General features: G+C 40.7%; 1 protein-coding gene and 1 long non-coding RNA gene across 3 annotated transcripts in view; both read left to right on the top strand.

The window, feature by feature from the left end:
• Positions 1-19,662, top strand: part of si:dkey-12j5.1 (probable assembly chaperone of rpl4) — an 86,027-nt gene that overhangs the window by 51,188 nt on the left and 15,177 nt on the right. The window lies entirely within an intron of this gene.
• LOC117514456 lies at positions 843-12,360 on the top strand. Its single transcript, XR_004561887.1, has 3 exons — positions 843-852; positions 7,001-7,005; positions 12,235-12,360. It is a non-coding gene; the product is annotated as an uncharacterized LOC117514456 (long non-coding RNA).

Here is a 19,662-nt window from a genome sequence, read left to right as displayed (position 1 = left end):
TTTTTTACGCAGTTGTTCACAAAGTGGTGATCCTCGCCCCATCTTTGCTTGTGAACGGCTGAGCCTTTTGGGGATGCTCCTTTTATACCCAATCATGACACTCACAGTTAGGCTGAATCTCAATTCTACCCCTCAGCCCATCCCCTTACCCCTTCCTCTCCATTTTGCGCGGGCATGAGAGAGAGAGGGGTGTCTCACATCTCTTTTTGGAGCGAGGCAGAGGGGTAGGCAGAGGGCTACAAACCCTACAAATGGAGTGAATCTGGATGCACACTCTGTTTGGAGGGGTAGGAGGAGCTTACCGCTGTCTCCACAGAAACAAACATGGCGCCGAAAGAGCCACACAAATGTAAGCGGCTTTCATTACAAATTACGCTGGTTAGAAAGTTATAACTTGCCAAAAAACTTTACAGGCAATTGCCTATGATAGTAATGTGTAAGCTGCTGGATGCAGGTTGCGTATATTGTTCTGAAGAATATTGTAACTTCGCTCGTGTGCTGAGGCGTTACAATGCATATACACATGAACGCTACGATAAGACACTTTTATATCTCACAATGGAGAAAATCATGATAAAGGATAAGCACGTTAATTTGTATGTTCAGAAATCTGTGGATAATAGCAATCCCTGCTGTTGGATTTCAAGGTCTGTAACGTGTGTGTATTTTGTAAAGAAACAGGGAGCCCTGAGCACACTCGTCTCCTAATAAGCTTTCGGGCAGAAAGTGAGGAGAAGTTTCACCAACGGGAGTAAGTTGGAAAATATATCTACACATATGTATATGTGTAACACATAACCTGACGTCCTAACAGACTGCTATTATTTGTCAAGGAAATTCCTCAAGGAAATAGTGCTAGATGCAAAAAATTGGAGAATTTGAAAAAGAAATATAAGGTTAACAGAACTAGATGCACCCTATAACATACATACAGGTGTTGGTCATATAATTAGAATATCATGAAAAAGTTGATTTATTTCAGTAATCCATTCAAAAAGTTAAACTTGTATAATATATACATTCATTCTACACAGACTGATATATTTCAAGTGTTTATTTATTTTAATTACTAATCAGTCAATTAATGATTAATCAATTAACAATATAAATTATTACTATGATTAATTATTAAGTGTTAACATTAATTAATAAATTAATTAAATTAATTAATTATTTTAATCAATTAATTAAATAATACATTATTATTATTATTATTATTATACTAATTAATACTAATTAATTTATTATTAATACCACAAATTTTCTGACATGATTGCGATGCGTTGAAGAAATCTGTTGCCATGTTGACAAACAGTGAAGATGGCAGTACAGGCAGTTTTTTTCCCCCCCGTAAGGCGGAGGGGTGTCTCAATTCATAGGGCTAGAGACATACCCCTTCGCCTTACCCCTTGTTTTAAAGGGGTAGATGTAGGGGTAGGGGTGGGGCCAAGGGGAAGGGGTACAAAAGAGAATTGAGATTGGGCCTTAGTGTTCTTAGTTCCCAAACACTTATTGAGTGTTGTTAGAAGGAACGGCGATGTAACACACCACTGTCCCAGCTTTTTTGAAACATGTTGCAGGCATCCATTTCAAAATGAGCAAATATTTGCACAAAAACAATAAAGTTTATCAGTTTGAATATTAAATATTTTGTCTTTGTGGTGTATTCAATTGGATATAGGTTGAAGAGGATTTGCAAATCATTGTATTCTATATATATTTACATTTCACACAACGTCCCAACTTCATTGGAATTGGGGTTGTACATGGGCATTCTGTAATAGGAAGAATGTTCTCTGTGAAAACTGTGTTTATTTTTGTTTGTATAGTGCCAAATCACAACAAAGCTGTGTTAAGATGCTTCACATAAGTAAGGTCTAACCTACCAACTCCCCTGAGCAAGCACACATGCGACAGTGGCAAGGAAAAATTCCCTCTGATGATAATGAGGAAGAAACCTTAAGCACACCAGACTCAGAGGGGTGACCCACTGCTTAGCCCATTCTAACATAAGGTTTTACTAGACTGTACAAGAGTTTCTTTACACTCAGCAGAAACAGAAGAGTAACAAAAATGGCATCCTTTATTGAAAATACAGTCCATCTTGAGTCTCTAATACATAGGCACCAATGTCCTCCGGTCAGTGGTGCAACATGCCTGTAGTAGGTCCGGCACCCTTGGGTTCAGGACCTGAATCAGTCATTGGTGTTGTCAGTGCCTCGGACAGAGAGAAAAAGAGCAGAATCAGTCGGCCGGAAATAACTGCACCTGAGGCATTAGTTCACCAGCAGTAAATCAACAGAGAAGCAGAGAGATTGCCAATGTGATCACCGGCAGCTAGTCCTGTACTTCACTAACAGACCCTGAATTTAGATGTAATGAGGCAGAGACCTGTTCCATTTCTAATGTTATGAATTAAAAGGAGAGGAAACATAGTTCTGTACTACACTGGTACATCTACTCTCCCTCTCATGCTAGCCATATAAGAGGGAGAATAGATGCGTCTTTAGTCTGGACTTGAATGTCTCTACAGAATATTTTATCTCTGCAGGGAGATCATTCCACAAGGCAGGCTCAAGATAAGAAAAGGCTATGGGGCCTACTGACATTTTCTTTAACCTTATACATATAAAAATACATATGGTGAATTTGCCTGGAGCAGGGCAGTTCTCAAAAAGACCTCTGAAGAAGTTATAGGTTTCTGTGGCTATTATGGCAGAATCCGTGTTGTGTAACATTTGACAGCTGCACCAAAAGTCGCGGCATGTGTAAACAATTGTGCTGTCCAAATGAATACATTCAAAAGACTGGTAATTAAGAATTCAAAAAATTGTGTGTGTAATGAAGGACAGTGACTGACAAGCATGACTGCACAAATCATTTCTACTTGTACAAAACAGAGCATGGTACTTTTGCTACATGTGTTATATTTATATCCGCTGAACTCATAATGAAAGCAAAATGCCAGTCTGCCAGTCACAAAATAATTGTGACCTTTGCAGCTGTATCAAGTACTCATGCATTTGTACAACTAAATGTTTACAGGCTCTGCAGTGAACACAAATGCTATTTTTCAGAAGAGGCCATCGCTGAGGAGGTGGACCTTTTTGCCCATTTGTATCTAATGCAGAAAACATATGTAACCTGTTTTGGAAATCTTCAAAGTGCAGCTGGAATTTCCATGGTGATGTGTCTTACTAAAAAATGAATGAACACTCTGGAACCCAAAAGCCTTATTTGTGGCCAGAGTTTGCTTTCTGGCCCACTAACTGTGCTTTGTGAGGCAGATTCAAGGACTGTCGTACTTTTTTTCCTTCATGACTTATTTCATGAAGACGTGGACTCGCAAGAAATGTTTGTGAAATTGTAAAGGTAAAACACTTTTCATAGATGAAGTAATGCATAACATATGTTAAAAGCAATAATTTCATGTTGTTGCTCAATGAAATTGGTGTATAGCACCACCTGTAGGTGAGTATAGGGATTTAAACAGCAATGCTGTGTGTCATCATAGATTTATTAGAATTGCGAGTTCCACTGCATGTGTAATTGTGGTTTTGCACTTCTAATTGTTGGCAAGATTAGTCAAAAAGTAATTTGGCAGAAATGTTTTGGGCAACAGAATGCCACAGCCATGCTACTGCGTGCACAGTGCACACCTCCTGATCCCCTCAGATCTCAAGCAGAGCAGAGGCAGCACGGTGGTTTAGTGGTTAGCACTGTTGCCTCACAGCAAGAAGGTCATGGGTTTGATTCCCACCTGTGGCTTTTCTGTGTGGAGTTTGCATGTTCTCCCCGTGGTTGCGTGGGTTTCCTCCAGCTGCTCTGGTTTCCTCCCACTTTAAAGACATGCAGGTTGGGTGAATTGGAAACTTTATAATTGTCCAGGTCTCCCTTGCGAAAGAGATCTCGATCTCAGTGGGACTTACTTGATTAAATAAATGTTAAATTAAATAAAAATAAAATGGAGTTACAGAGAGCTGTGAACAGGTTTCTCCATGTAGAACAGGAGTTGTATCAGGAAAGCCAATAGGGCACTTGCAGTAGAGAATTAATTCAAAGCACATCTACACATTCTTGCATTTCATCATTACTTATAACATAAAATCCTGCTGATATTAAATTTCTTTAGGGTCATTTTACTATGTGTCACCTCTGCGGTAAAGAAATGAGTTAATTCTTGAGACTGGAGCAGGTTTAATACAAGCGAAGCAAACACAGCGGTGTGAAGCTCGCTCATGGTACAGGGAGTCCCAAACAGGAACTGCCAAATTTTGAGTCCACAGTGAAACAGGAAATGTCAAATGTCAAACACTTCCTGGATCGACACTTCCTGGATAGACAGAAGAGATCTCATGGAATCCTTGTCAAATGTTGAACACTTCCTGGCATGGGTGGCGCTAGAGCTGCTACTAGCCTATAAAATTCTTCACGGACTGGCACCTCCCTACTTAGCTGACCTAAGGGCCTGGTCTCACTGGCGCTTAGGAGGATTTGCGTATGGATTGCGCACAAAATTGGCTCATAATCGCTTAACATCCACAATATGCGTGAAACATGCTTGTATGAGTTGGCCGACACCCGCACACGTCCGCAATTATCCGCAGAGGCACGTTTTTCTGTTGCCAGGATTTTTGAGCTGCACAAAATGTTGGCTGGGAATGACATCCACCTTACATACTCAATACATACTCAATACATACACAAACATACTCTATGCGCTGTATATTCGCCATCATCTGCTGATATCCGCAACTGACAGGGATTTGCAGCTTGGCAGCGGACTGGGACAGTGTGTAAAACGGTTATTTTGCGTGCCCATCATGTCCACATCACAAACTAAAATAAGTTGTAGCGACTGCATACAGATTGGCCATGAATAAAGTGTTTTTATTACATCTGCTTTGCATCTGATTTGCGGCAGATGCAAATCAGATGCGCTGTGTTCACAGCTGGATGCCGTTCTTTGTTCTACCGACTGCCACGCGCTCTGCGCTGGACGCTGCGTATATACAATAATTATTTTGTGGTGGATTAATCATTTTATTCTGCAAATTGGCTGTTGAAAACGGCTCTAATCACCTCCTGAATCACAGAGGAAGCTGTACATGCACGCGAACTGCCCAGCTGCAGAAAGCATTTTGAGCCATCTAAAAAGGTAATTATTTGACTTGTTTACATTGTCAAGGCTTGATAAAACTGTTATTTTTTTCCGCGTGTTCCTTTCAGCGTGTTTTTTCCTTCTTGTCTGCAACTGTTACAGTATTTATGTCTATGTTTATAACAGATTTACCTTCTTGTTATAATCGTTCAGACGAGCTGCGCTCTGATACGATCCGGTGACGTCACCACTCGCCCTGTTCACTGCTTCTTTACTCCAGTCAACTTGTCCAAGTCCAGCAAATGCTCCAGAGGCTGTGGTGTTGGTGTGAAAAGTGATGCTGAAAGACCCGAGTGCGCTTCTTTTATGACCACAATGCAGATGCCGTGCACGCACAACACGTGCGTGATGCATTCATAATACACCCGTAATATTGCCGCGATAATCGCAATGCGTCGGATCCGTTTCCTTACTGCATGTGTTATACAACCATGATTGTTCATCATATATTCGCTATATATTATTAATATATCCGTAATTCATACTGGGACATTTGTCATTTTTGGCCATTTTTGTTACGGATGACAACGAATGCCTGTAATTTGTGTACTCAATTCATGCGCAATTAATCCTCTCCCCAGTGGGACCGGGCCCTAATTAAACCCTATGTTCCAGCCCGGGCTTTGCGTTCTCAAGGTGCAAGACTACTCGTGTCCCTAGGGTGAATAAAAATTCTGTGGTATGATCTCCCTGTGTCAATAAAACAGTCAGATTCTGTAGAGACTTTCAAATCCAGACTTAAGACGCACTTATTTTCCCTTTAGTATGGCTAGCATACTGGCATAGAATGTTACTATGCTTTTAACCCTTTTAATTAATTTTATTAGGAAATGGAGCGGGCTGTGGCCTCAGTTTTATCTAAATTCTGGGTCTTTTAGTGAAGCTTACGGCTAGTGGCCGGCGATCACCTTAGTATTTCTTCTGTTTTTCTTGTTGCTTAATGCTGACAAATTTGTTGTCTTTCTGATGCTTGATTCTGCTTTTTTTTTTTTTTTCTTTTCTCTCTGTTTGAGGTACAGCTCCATCCAGAGATGGGTGTGGTATCTGTTTCAGAAACCGTCCTGTACACTGGCAACATTTCCTGTATGTTCGTTTTGTGAATTGTTTTGTAATTTGTGTCTGTAGCATGACCCAAGCACCTTAGTAGAGGAAGAAAAATGTTTGCCTCAGATTTGAACTGAACACTTTGTAGTGGAAAGCCTGCATTCACCATTCAACCTACTAAGTTTGCATAAAACAGAAGCCATAAAAATTATCTTCAAAGCAAACCCATCACAGCTCAAGGTCTGGAATATATCTAAGTGTCCAGCACAGGATAGCCAACTGTCATCAACCCCCACCACTAACAGGATTTAACTCTCTCTTTAAAGTGCATTCCTCATGGAGCTGTGAACCCCTTATCAGATCTCAAAACCAGATGGTTTTTCATCTAAAAACACAGACCCCAGAAAGGCCTACTTTCCCCAAAGTCCAAAAACTGTGCCTTCACAGCACAATTCCAATAAGACCATACAACAGAAGGATTACCCTCAACTTGGTGATCACAACACAGTTTTTCTGGTTAAAATCAACCTTAGACTGACAGATTTCACATTTTTATGATGAAATCCCAAAACCGGCCTCTTCCAGTCCGTGGAGCAAGAGTGACGCCTTTTGGGCGAATTGGGGAAGGACATGTGACTAACGTGTGACTGTTAAATAAATTGGAATTCACATTTTTAAAAGTGGTACTATTGTCGTGACCAGAAAAAAAAGAAAAGAAACTAATATGTGATCAGTTAACCTCACACATGGAATTTATATATATCCTGTATTTTACTCTGGTCATAGATTGTAGAGAGTTTGTCAAATGTGTTCTTTATCCAGATATGACTGTGTTGTGTGATATTGCTAAGGAAAGTGTGTACTAGAGTTTTGTAATACAGGACTTGATGTTATGTGTCGGACGCAGCCCGGAGAACCGACCAGCGTTTGAAGGACCCAGTATGAAATAAGCAGAGCACGGTACAAAGGATAACAGAGTTTAATAAACATAACAGTGATGTGAAAAATATAAAAGTGCGCGGTCTGGCGTGGTGGATTGTGGTGCGCTCCCAGCAGCGCTAACGGTCCGGAGCCAGAACCAGTTCGGACCCAAGGACCCCGCCGACACCCCCCAGGTGGCCGCGACAAACCGAGTCTGTGAAAGAAGAAATCATTATGTGAGTCCACACTCTACACACAGAGAGACCACTCAAAGGTGTACAAACAGCAAACACTTCCTGGCTTAATTGCAAATCAGCTTCCCACCCTGCAGGCATAGAACACCCTGTTCACAAAACTCCACTGCAGTGGAAGCTGATTTAAACGACCAACATACAGCTCAATATAATAAGGTGTGAGGGACACCACATTTACTGACTGTATAAATGTTAGTCACAAAATCTAACGTACCTCAGGAAGTGTGCTGACGAGCGTGAGACCTCACCCCCTCCTCTTTCACAGACCATGCATCAAACCTGGACGTTCTCTGCATCCACTGATGATGAGATGGCTCTTGAGACGACGATCTCACCCGTCTGGTCACAAGGTCGAGTCTCTGGCAAATACACACTGTGTACTCCAGTCTTAAATGCCACCATGTTCCAATCCATGTAGATGCACCACAGCTGTGAGTCCTGACGAGCCGCAGGTGATCAGCCTCAGGTGATCAGGGTGAGGTCCTGATAAACTCAGCTACACAGCCACTCAGTCCCAAATGCAAGCCACCTGGAAGGAAAAACAAAAGACAGGACAAAAGACAGAAACAAAAAGGCAGCCAGGCCCCCCCAGCCATACAACACTTGATTGGTTTTAAAGTGGGAATTTAAGAAAGCAGACACTGATTTATTATAAAACTAGACAAAGAAACGCAGAGAAAAACTACAGTACCCAATCGCTCTCTTACGCTACCCTCTCGATCTGCATTTCTCTTGGGTCTTGAGACACTGCCTTATCCGTCCAAAATGTTATGACGTTTTGTTCCTGCAACCACGTGTTGTCTCAACTTTTTTCTTGCTTGTGCGCGCATAGCAAGAAATTACTTTTTCACTTTTTTCTACAAATAACTTTTTCTCCACTTTTGTCAAGTTAAATGCGCAGGCACATTTAACTTCCTTTGACGATTTTTCAAAGTAAAACCCTTTTCTCCTTGAACTCCAAATTCATCGTGTGAGCATTTTCTTACAAAGTCAACTACTTTTATCGAGTTTTTGTGATTTGATCTGGCTTCCAAAGATGACGATGAAAGACAGATTTTTGTTTTGGCGAATAGAAAATAAAGACACTCAAGCCTTTATTTTGACGATCCCAGATGGCAAGCGCTGCAGAGATAAAAACATCCAGGTCAGCTGAGCCACGACAGCGAGTAAACTGCTGACACAAGTCTCAGTGATCACAATTGAAAGCGCCCCTGGTAACCCATGAAACTGGGCGCGAAACATGGACATGAAACTTCCCAGCATCGGACCTCACGGAGACAAGCTGCACAGTGCATCCAAGTAATACTGGGGTGTGGTGCCAGAGATAAACAAAGTGGTTTTATTTAATTCTATTCCCTGTCACAAACCATATCTCACATTAATAAATAACAAAGTAAATTCCCAGCTGATTTGGATGGAATTCATTCTTAAACTCCCGCAACTGAACCAAATTACATAAACGTTATATACTAATTGCTCATTGAACATCATCATCATCAAATTGCTCACTGTGATATGTCCTGTCTCTCTCTCACTCTCACACACACACACGGGGATTAAGGACCTTACGCAAGGGCCCTTACTGACTTTCCTGCCTGATGGGGGTTTGAACCAAAGATCCTATGAGCTCAAGCTCGCCACTGAACCACTGGCCCATCACCTCGCCACAGGTTTATCAACTTTGTAACAATGGGGCATCACGAACATAATAAACATTATTTACTACTGTGCTACAAAATGTATTTTGAAATTATGTGTATTTGTATTTAATATTCTGAGGTAAAATTAGAAGATCTGGTTTATTACTGTTACATATGTCTCAGAGGTGTTAAACAAGCTGTGACATGAATTCATCTTAAATCAGGAGAATATCTGAAAACACTCAGAATTGTGGGACTTCAGAGATGTTATGTGTATAGTTAATAGTTATCATATTGGATCAAAACAATTCATTTTTACAGTTGTATGCAAAGGTTTGGGCCCCTCTGATAATTTTCATAATTTTTCCTTTATAAATCATTGGTTGTCTGGATCAGACATTTCAGTTAAATATATCATATAGCAGACAAACACAGTGATATTTGAGAAGTGAAATGAAGTTTATAGGACTTACAGAAAGTGTGCAATAATTCTTTAAACATAATTAGGCAGGTGCATAAATTTGGGTACCCCAACAGAAAAAATACATCAATATTTAGTAGATCCTCCTTTTGCAGAAATAGCAGCCTCTAAACACTTCCTATAGCTTCCAGTGAGAGTCTGGATTCTGGTTGAAGGTATTTTGGACCATTCTTCTTTACAAAACATCTCAGGTTTGTTGGTTTCCGAGCATGGACAGCCCACTTAAAATCACATCACAGATTTTCAGTAATATTCAGGTCTGGGGACTGAGATGGCCATTCCAGAACATTGTACTTGTTCCTCTGCATGAATGCCTTAGTAGATTTTAAGCAGTGTTTAGGGTTGTTGTCTTGTTGAAAGATCCAGCCCCGGTGCAACTTCACCTTTGTCACTGATTCATGAACATTGTTCTCAAGAATTTGCTGATATTGACTGGAATCCATGTGACCCTCAACTTTAACAAGATTCCCAGTGCCTGCATTGGCCACACAGCCCCACAGCATGATGGAACCACCACCAAATTTTACTGTAGGTAGCAAGTGTTTTTCTTGGAATGCTGTGTTCTTTTTCAGCCATGCATACCGCCCCTTGTTATGTCCAAATAACTCAATTTTAGTTTCATCAGTACACAGCACGTTATTTCAAAATGAAGCTGGCTTGTCCTAATGTGCTTTAGCATACCTCAGGCAACTCTGTTTGTGGCATGTACACAGAAACAGCTTCCTCTGCATTACAGCATCATACAGCATCTCCTTGTGCAAAGTGCGCTGTATAGTTGAACAATGCACAGACACACTATCTGCAGCAAGAACATGTTGTAGGTCTTTGAAGCAGGTCTGTGTGTTGACCATGACTATTCTCACATCCTTTGCTTCAGCTTTTCTTGGCCTGCCACTTCGGGCCTTAATTAGTACTGTGCCTGCGGTCTTCCATTTCCTCACTATGTTCTTCACACTGGAAACTGACAGCTGAAATCTCTGAGATAGCTATTTGTATCCTTCCCCTAAACCATGATGTTGAACAATCTTTGTTTTCAGGTCATTTGAGAGTTGTTTAGAGGATCCCATGTTGCCACTCATTAGAAGAGATGCAAAGAGGGGAAACATTTGCAAATGGCCGCCTTAAATACCGTTTCTCATGATTGGATTCACCTCTGTAAGGAAGTCAAGGGTCATTCAGCTTACCAAACCAATTTTGTGTTCCAATAATTAGTGCTACATATATTCAAATCAATAAAATGACAAGGGTGTCCAAATTTATGCACCTGCCCAATTTTGTTTAAATAATTATTGCACACTTTCTGTAAATACTAGAAACTTCATTTCACTTCTCAAATATCAGCATGTTCGTCTGCTATATGATACATTTAACTGAAATTTCTGATCCAGACAACCAATGATTTATAAAGGAAAATCATTAAAATTATCAGGGGTGCCCAAACGTTTGCATACAACTGTATATCTGCCCATTGAACATTAAAATCTGAATGAGAAACATTTTTGACTTGTAAGCTTGTTGGTGCTGTTAATTAATTATCATTAAAACCAAACACATGAACATCAGTAAATGCACAAACTCCCACACTTGAGATAAAACAATCTTCTTTTGTACTGTGCATGAGTACACTTGAGATAAAACAATGATAGATATTAAAACAAGTTAATTTGGTATGAAAAGTATTTAGCATGTTCTCTTTACCTGCATGTCTCTTTAAGCAGCAGGAAACATTAACGAGATTTTAACCAAATGAGCTGGGCTGTGGGTGTGCTGATAACATGATTAAAAATTTTTTAAAATAAAATCCTTCTCATCTGGTGCTGTTTAACAAATGGTTTGCGTGGTTGGCACTCACCAATAGCTGAAACCCAGCAGAGTCGACCCCCCCCCCCCCACGGACATCAACGAAAATGTGCGTTCATGAAATTACCTCGGAGATAAATATAATGGATTATGTTTATTCTTTATTATATTATTATGTTTAGCCCCTCAAAGCTCAGCTGAAATCACCAGACATTTTTGTTGATGTGTGGTGCTGCTAACTTACCTAATTCAGCATAGAATGTGAATAAGGCATTTTTTCCCGAGCTGGAGGATAAAATCTCCGAGCTTTCTCAGGGTCTGAGCACGGCGTTGGATGATGTAAACACGTAAAGTGCTGTGCGCACCCGCACGAAGATGCATTGAAAGTTTTTTTGTCAAAAAATAATTGATTTTACATGAGAGTGTGAGCGAAATGGGTGGTTTGATTTTTCAACCTGACTGATATGGCACGAGAATGGGTGGGACCTGACTAGACAGTGACATTCAGAGGCAGATCAAATGGTCTCTAACACTGATAAGCACTGGAACAGTTCCAGTGCTTATCGTCCAAATCGCCCTTATGAACAAGCCGCCCCTGGGTTGCATCTCTTACATAGATTGCAGCCCACATAGAATGCGCACCTTCCTCCATTCTTAAACACCACCCTGTGCTGCTCCTCAAGACAGCCATTTATGTCCTTTTTGCAAAATCTACTGCCATCTGCCCTTCCATATTGCCACATTGCTTTCATATTTAGTCATTACCTCTCTATCACCACTCTTTCATGCTTGCAAACACTTGCTGCCACTTCATTTTCCTCACCCCAGAAATCTTCTTTCGCCTTCACCTCACAACCTACATGTGGGACATATGCACCGATGACATTATCATCACCCCTTCAATTTCCAACTTCACACTCATCACCCTGTCAGACATACCTCTATTCCACAGGGCACAGTTCTATTACATTCCCCCACGATGCAGAAAAAGTGTAAAAACGGGATGAAAACTGCTTACTCTGGCTTGCCTCCTATCAGGCTGGCTTATAAACTACATACCTTGCAACTCACTCTTGTGCTTCAAATGTCAAACAAGTTTTAATGAATGAATGAATGAATGAAAACTGTTTATTTCGAACATTTGATACAACAACAATTACAAGATAGATCAGTAAAGACAACAACAAAAAAGTTCCTACTGTGTACCCAACATGTCCGAAAAGGGGTAGGGTGAAGCATCAGCTTATTTATCCCTACCCCTTCTTCCCCACAACCAGTAATACCCTTTGCCACATATACACATAGATTCCTACACACCTAAACCGATATCAATATATATATATATATATATATACATATACATACATATCAACATACATACACATATACACATATACACACATATATACACATATACATATATATATACACATATATATACACAAACATAAATATACACCTACACATACCTACTTACATACAAAATACTATATATTTACAAGCCGAAGCAAAAAACAAAAACACCCTAACCCTCATTACCCTTCCTCCTCCCTATACCTAGAAAAAAACATATTTTTGTACCGCTGTTTGAACTGGTTCATGCTTGGACATTGCTTGAGCCCCACTCCCAATCTGTTCCACATCCTCACCCCACAGACAAATACAGAAACCTTTTAATGTTGTTCGTGCCCACTGATGCTTTAAATTAAATTTCCCCCTCAGACTGTAATCCCCTGATCTGTTAAAAAACATATTTTTAATATTTGCTGGAAGTAAATTGTTTATTGCTTTATACACAATTTGTACTGTTTGAAAATGAACCAAGTCTGTGAATTTTAAGAATTTGGATTGTAAAAATAGTGGATTTGTATGATCTCTATAGCCAGTATTATGAATAATTCTTATAGCTCTTTTCTGCATTACTGATAGTGATTGTGTTGTACCTTTATAAGTATTACCCCATACCTCTGCACAGTACTGTAAATATGGTAAAACCAGTGAGCAGTAAAGAATGCGGAGTGAGTTGTGGTCCAGAATATGTTTCGCTTTGTTTAGAACTGAAATGCTTCTTGACAGTTTACTTTGTATATGTTTTATATGAGTCTTCCAGTTTATCTTATCATCTATTATCACCCCCAGAAACTTATTTTCATGTACCCTTTCAATATCTACCCCCTCGATTTGTAACTGAACCTGTATGTCTGTATTACAATAGCCAAATAACATGTATTTTGTTTTACTTAAGTTTAATGATCATTTGTTTCTGTCAAACCATATTTTCAATTTTCCCATTTCTATACTGATCCTCCTCAGTAACTCCTGCAAATCCCCCCCTGAACAAAAAATGCTTTTGTCATCTGCAAATAATACTAATTTTAATATTTTGGAAACATTGACAATATCATTTATATAAATTAGAAACAGTTTTGGACCCAATACTGACCCCTGTGGGACGCCACAAGCATTGTCCAAGCATGATGATGTATATTCCCCCAACTTCACAAACTGTTTTCTGTTACTTAAGTAGCTTCTCACCCAGTGCAACACCAACCCCCTAATCCCATACTGTTCAAGTTTACTGATTAATATGTCATGATTGATTGTATCAAAAGCCTTTTTAAGGTCTATAAATATTCCAACTGAATGTAATTTGTGGTCTATGGCATTTGTAATCTCCTCAACTGATTCTATTAATGCAAGTGATGTTGAACTATGTGCTCTGAATCCATATTGACTATCAGTAAGTAATTTATGTTTATTTATGAATTTGTCTAATCTATTATTGAATAACTTTTCTAATAATTTGGAAAATTGTGGAAGCAAAGAAACAGGTCTATAATTTGTGAAGTGGTGTCTATCCCCAGTCTTATACAGCGGCACAACCTTAGCTATTTTCATTTGATTGGGAAATTTACCGGTTTGAAATGATAAGTTACAGATGTATGTTAATGGTTCTACAATCCATTCAATGACCTGTTTTACCACCACCATATCAATTTCATTTAAATCGGTAGATGTTTTATATTTACAATTATTCACAATGTCTATAATTTCTTTTCCATCCACTGCTGTGAGGAACATTGAACAGGGATTTCTTTCTATGAGATTATTATCCCAATCCTCAGGTTGGGAATCGGGAATTTTTTCTGCCAAGCTTGGTCCAATATTTCCAAAAAGTATTAAAACCGTTGACTACCTCATCCTTATTTTCCTTCTTGACATTATTATCAATGAAATACTGAGGGTAACTCTGTTTTTTATTACCATTTTTGATAATGCTATTTAATATATCCCATATTCCTTTAATATTGTTTTTGTTATTATATAATATGTTACTATAATATTCCTTCCTACATACCCGTATAATATTAGTTAATCTATTTTTGTATTTCTTATATCTATTTTCTGCCTCTTTAGTCTTTAGTTTTATGAATTCTCTATACAGTGTATTTTTCTTATTACATGCATTTCATAACCCTTTCGTCATCCATGGTCGAGCTTGGATTTTTTGTTTTCTGTAGTCTTGTTTAATTGGACAATTTTTATCATATAATGATGTAAATATTTGTAAAAAAGTTTCATATGCACTATCAACATCACTTTCACTGTATACCTTTTCCCAGTTTTGCTCCTGTAAATCCTTCTTTAGTGTGTTCATGTTTTCCTCTGTCCGCACTCGCCTGTATTTTATTTTCTCCTCTGGCTGATTCCGCTGATGGTTTCTATTATAAATGATGAAAACTGGTAGATGATCACTAATGTCATTGATTAATAATCCACTCACAGTGTTATTCTCAATATCATTGCTGAATATATTATCAATTAAGGTAGCACTATGGGATGTAATTCTGCTTGGCCTGGTGATTTTTGGATATAAACTCATACTGTACATTATACTGATAAATTCATCTGTTATTTTATGCTTATTTGGATTGAGCAGATCAGTATTTAAGTCACCACAAATGAACACAGTTTTTTTGATTAGTTTTTGAGAACATTTTTCCCATACAGTCAGTGAATGTTTCAATACAAGATCCTGGTGCTCTATATATACAGCTGACTAATACATTTTTGCTTTTTTCTTCACATATTTCAATAGTTATACATTCTAATAAGTTATCAATCACAGTTGTCATATTGTCTACTATTTTATAATCCATGTTCTTATCCACATACACAGCCACTCCTCCTCCACTCTTATTCTTTCTGTTTACACAATTAAATTCATATCCATCCAGTTCAAAATCCATTCCTTTATCTTCATTGATCCATGTTTCTGATATAGCAATTATGTTAAATATTTTTTTAAACTGACTTAAATATTCTTGTTGAAATGGATTATTGATAATTTGTTATCCGTTTTAATGATCCGATTAAACTGTTCATCTGTATAATAGCAACAACTGTCATTGATATTTGAGAAGAAATTATTGTCCGGGTCTATATCGTGCTCCAAGTCCAGTACATTGTGGTCTGTGTATTTAAATGTTCTCAGTTCTACTTTTCCATGATCAGCAATCCTTTGAGTTATATCCTTCTTGTCTCCAGATGTAGATGAATAGGTAGTAGATGAATAGGTTCCTCTGGTCTGTGTCATGGTGTTGTGATGTGTTTGTGTCCTCATACCTTATTGGTCGTATTTGTCCAGATCCTCGATGTTCCTGATTACCATAACCTTCGCTTGTTCTGGTGTTCCATTCAATTTGATAAATGTTTTGCAGTTGGATGTCCATGTCTGTTGAATTTTTCCCTGCTTTTTTAAGAAACGAGCTTTCCTGGCGATGTCTGCGTTTCTTTTGGTCAGATGTTCATTGATGAATACGTTTGTTCCTTTAAGTTTCTGTCCCTGTTTTAACAATGCCATTTTATGTTTTCTGTTGACAAACCTCATTATAACTGCTCGCTTGTCTCCATCCTCTCTCCTGGGCAGGGGGTGGCACGCTTCAATGTTATTACAGTCCATTTGAATACCTTTAGATTGCAGGAAGTCAGCCACCTGTTGTTCCACTGAGCTGGCCTCCTGCTCGTTGGCCTCCCCTCCGCTGTCTTCTGACACCGCCCGTGCGTAGGATCGAGGTTTAATATGAATTCCTGTAATAATAACGTCGTTCATCCTTGTGTACTGTTCCAACTCCGCAACACGGTTCTCCAGGTACACCAGACGCCGGTCTTTCTCGGCATTCTGGATCCGGAGAGCCTTCACTTCTTCCACCAGTCCATAATGGTTTTCTGCTGCATTTTAACCACATAGATTTCCTCAGACAAAAAGTCCAGGGACTTCTTGATATCGTCTCCCTCCTCCGCCGTCAGTGCCTTCTTCGGACCCATGGTCAGATAACTCCGCGCTGGCGCCTCGGGCCTCGGTAAAGCCGCGCCTGTGGAACTGCGCTTGCGCCTCGGGCTTTAGGTGGAGCCGCGCCGGTGGATGTGCGCTGGTGCCTCGGGCCTCGGTAAAGCCGCGCTGGTGGAACTGCGCTGACGCCTCGGGCTTCAGGTGGAGCCGCGCCGGTGGATGTGCGCTGACGCCTCGGGCCTCGGTAAAGCCGCGCCGGTGGAACTGCGCTGACGCCTCGGGCTTCAGGTGGAGCCGCGCCGGTGGATGTGCGCTGACGCCTCGGGCCTCGGTAAAGCCGCGCCGGTGGAACTGCGCTGGCGCCTCGGGCTTCAGGTGGAGCCGCGCCGGTGGATGTGCGCTGGTGCCTCGGGCCTCGGTAAAGCCGCGCCGGTGGAACTGCGCTGACGCCTCGGGCTTCAGGTGGAGCCGCGCCGGTGGATGTGCGCTGACGCCTCGGGCCTCGGTAAAGCCGCGCCGGTGGAACTGCGCTGACGCCTCGGGCTTCAGGTGGAGCCGCGCCGGTGGATGTGCGCTGACGCCTCGGGCCTCGGTAAAGCCGCGCCGGTGGAACTGCGCTGACGCCTCGGGCTTCAGGTGGAGCCGCGCCGGTGGATGTGCGCTGACACCTCGGGCTTCAGGTGGAGCCGCGCCGGTGGATGTGCGCTGACGCCTCGGGCCTCGGTAAAGCCGCGCCGGTGGAACTGCGCTGACACCTCGGGCTTCAGGTGGAGCCGCGCCGGTGGAAAACAATCCTGCTGTGGATCAGCGAACTTCACACTCCAGTGAAACAACAGTGAACATGCCGATAACACAAGAACGCTTCCAATACGGATGCTTATTTACATTGTGGTCCTCGAGCACCGAGCTGCTGATCCGCAAGCTGCCCTTCTAGTGCCTGGTGAGAGAAATCGCTCAGGACTTCAAGACCAACCTCCGCTTTCAGAGCTCCGCTGTGATGCTCTGCAGGAGGCCGGCGAGGCTGACCTGGTCGGCAGCTTCCTACTTCACAATATCGCAGTGTGACACTGTCGGCCAGTTTGTTACCTGTTTCAACTGTACTCACTAGGACTACCCATTTAAAAATGGACATGATTGAAACTGTTAAGACTACAAACACCCGGAAGTGATCGCATACTGGTGCCAATTTGCCGAATTGATGATGGAATTTTTGAAATTTGAAAATTTCACCCTGATTTCAAAACTGGTGCCAATGTTGGCCGTAACTACTGTGTATGCCAAGTTTGTTCAAGATTGACAAAAGATGGATCAAGAAGTTTCTGTGATGCTTCAAAACGAACTCCGATTTCCTATTTGGGATGAAACGAGCAGGAACAGCACTCTGTGGAACAGCCCTATTAAACTAATACACTCTTAACATACTCTTCCTTGTGAATGATCGCAGTAGCGGTGCAGCTTAGCTAAAAATTTACATAAAAATTGTTCATTTTGTGATAAAAGCATGGAATTTGGCACACATATTATAAATTAACTAATGTTTATTTTCAGATAAGGAGCCATCCTGGAGCTGACCTCTAATGAGCTACAGTGGTCAATAAAGAATTACATAGGGGTCAAAATTTAAAAATGCTCTAATCATGCTGGAAACTATGCCACACTATTTGTCTGATCATAATGATTCCAAAAAGGTACACTTTGGGCTATCTATGACTGAATTCCATGGAGTTACGGGGTAAAAACAGCAAAAATGGTTACAAAGGTCAGCTTCAGTTTGTACAAGGGTCAAAAGTTAAAGTTGTTCCAATTTATTGGCTGAGTTAATAGCATTTTAAAAAGGAATAGTTTGCACCACCTGTCATGCTTACTTATGTTACGGGGTATCATATGTGATATGTCATAGAATTCAATGGACATTGACCTTGTTTGACCTTTACTTTGGAGACCAAGCATTCAACACAGTCAAAACTATTCCATTTATTAATCCTTTTTATTCCAACCAATAATTTGCATCACCTTTTTACCAAAATTGGAACAACTTTAACTTTTGACCCCTGTACAAACTGAAACTGATCTTTGTGTTATGTGTCGACGCGGGTTGAGGAGCGGACCTGCGTCAGACGGAACCCAGCGCTACAAATAACCAGAAAGCGGTTCCAAAAACAATATATTTATTACACCCACTGTGCATAAAAGGTGTAAAAACAAAAACAGCGTCCCTCTTGTGGAGTGACTGTTGGCACGCTCTCCAGCGCCCGCAAGGATCAAAGCCCGGCGCTCCTGGACTCACTACCACCGCCAAACACCCCCCAGGTGGACACGACAAACCGACTCTCTGTGAAGCAAAGAAGAGGTGAGGTAAGTCAGCAGTTACAACAATATCTTTCAAAAGACACACGCTATCAGCAACACATTCAGGTCTGAATCTTTTTTAACTTTATGCAAATGAGCAGCTTCTCACAACAGGTGGAGAATCACTTATCCGCACGCCACAGCAGTGAGAAGCAAGCTGCACAATTCTCATCACAATTCAAGTATACTGTGTAACAAAACACCAAGTTACTATCAACAATTAATCAAACACTTAATTACCTTTAATGTGTGCTGACAGCATGTGTCCTCACCCTTCCCTGCTTCACGGGCTCGATGTGTCAAACCCAGGCGCGGTCCTCAGCGTCTCACAAACGAACATCACAAGGTCGAGTTCCCGGCAGTTCTGCTTGAATCACACATGACTTAAATGCAGAACGCCAGCCAATTGCTTCAGCTGAAAGTCTTTAAGGTTGCATGTGAGCACCAGTCACAGGTGCTACACATGATGTTGATGAGGGTGAGGACTCTTCAGCCAGCACCTTCTCCACAGACAAATCAGTTTCCATGCCACCTGAAGAGCAAAGAAAAGAAAAGAACACCAAAATATCCAGCCACACCCCCCAACACACAACACTTTGTCACCATTTTTTCTGTTTTTACCCCATAACTCCAGAATATTCAGTCATAGATAGTCCAAACTATACCTTTTTGGAATCATTATGATCACACAAATAATGTGGTATAGTTTTCAACATGAT

Source organism: Thalassophryne amazonica, chromosome 7, assembly GCF_902500255.1.
Source record: "Thalassophryne amazonica chromosome 7, fThaAma1.1, whole genome shotgun sequence".
Lineage (NCBI taxonomy): Eukaryota > Metazoa > Chordata > Actinopteri > Batrachoidiformes > Batrachoididae > Thalassophryne > Thalassophryne amazonica.
This window is presented reverse-complemented; position numbering and strand designations above follow the sequence as displayed.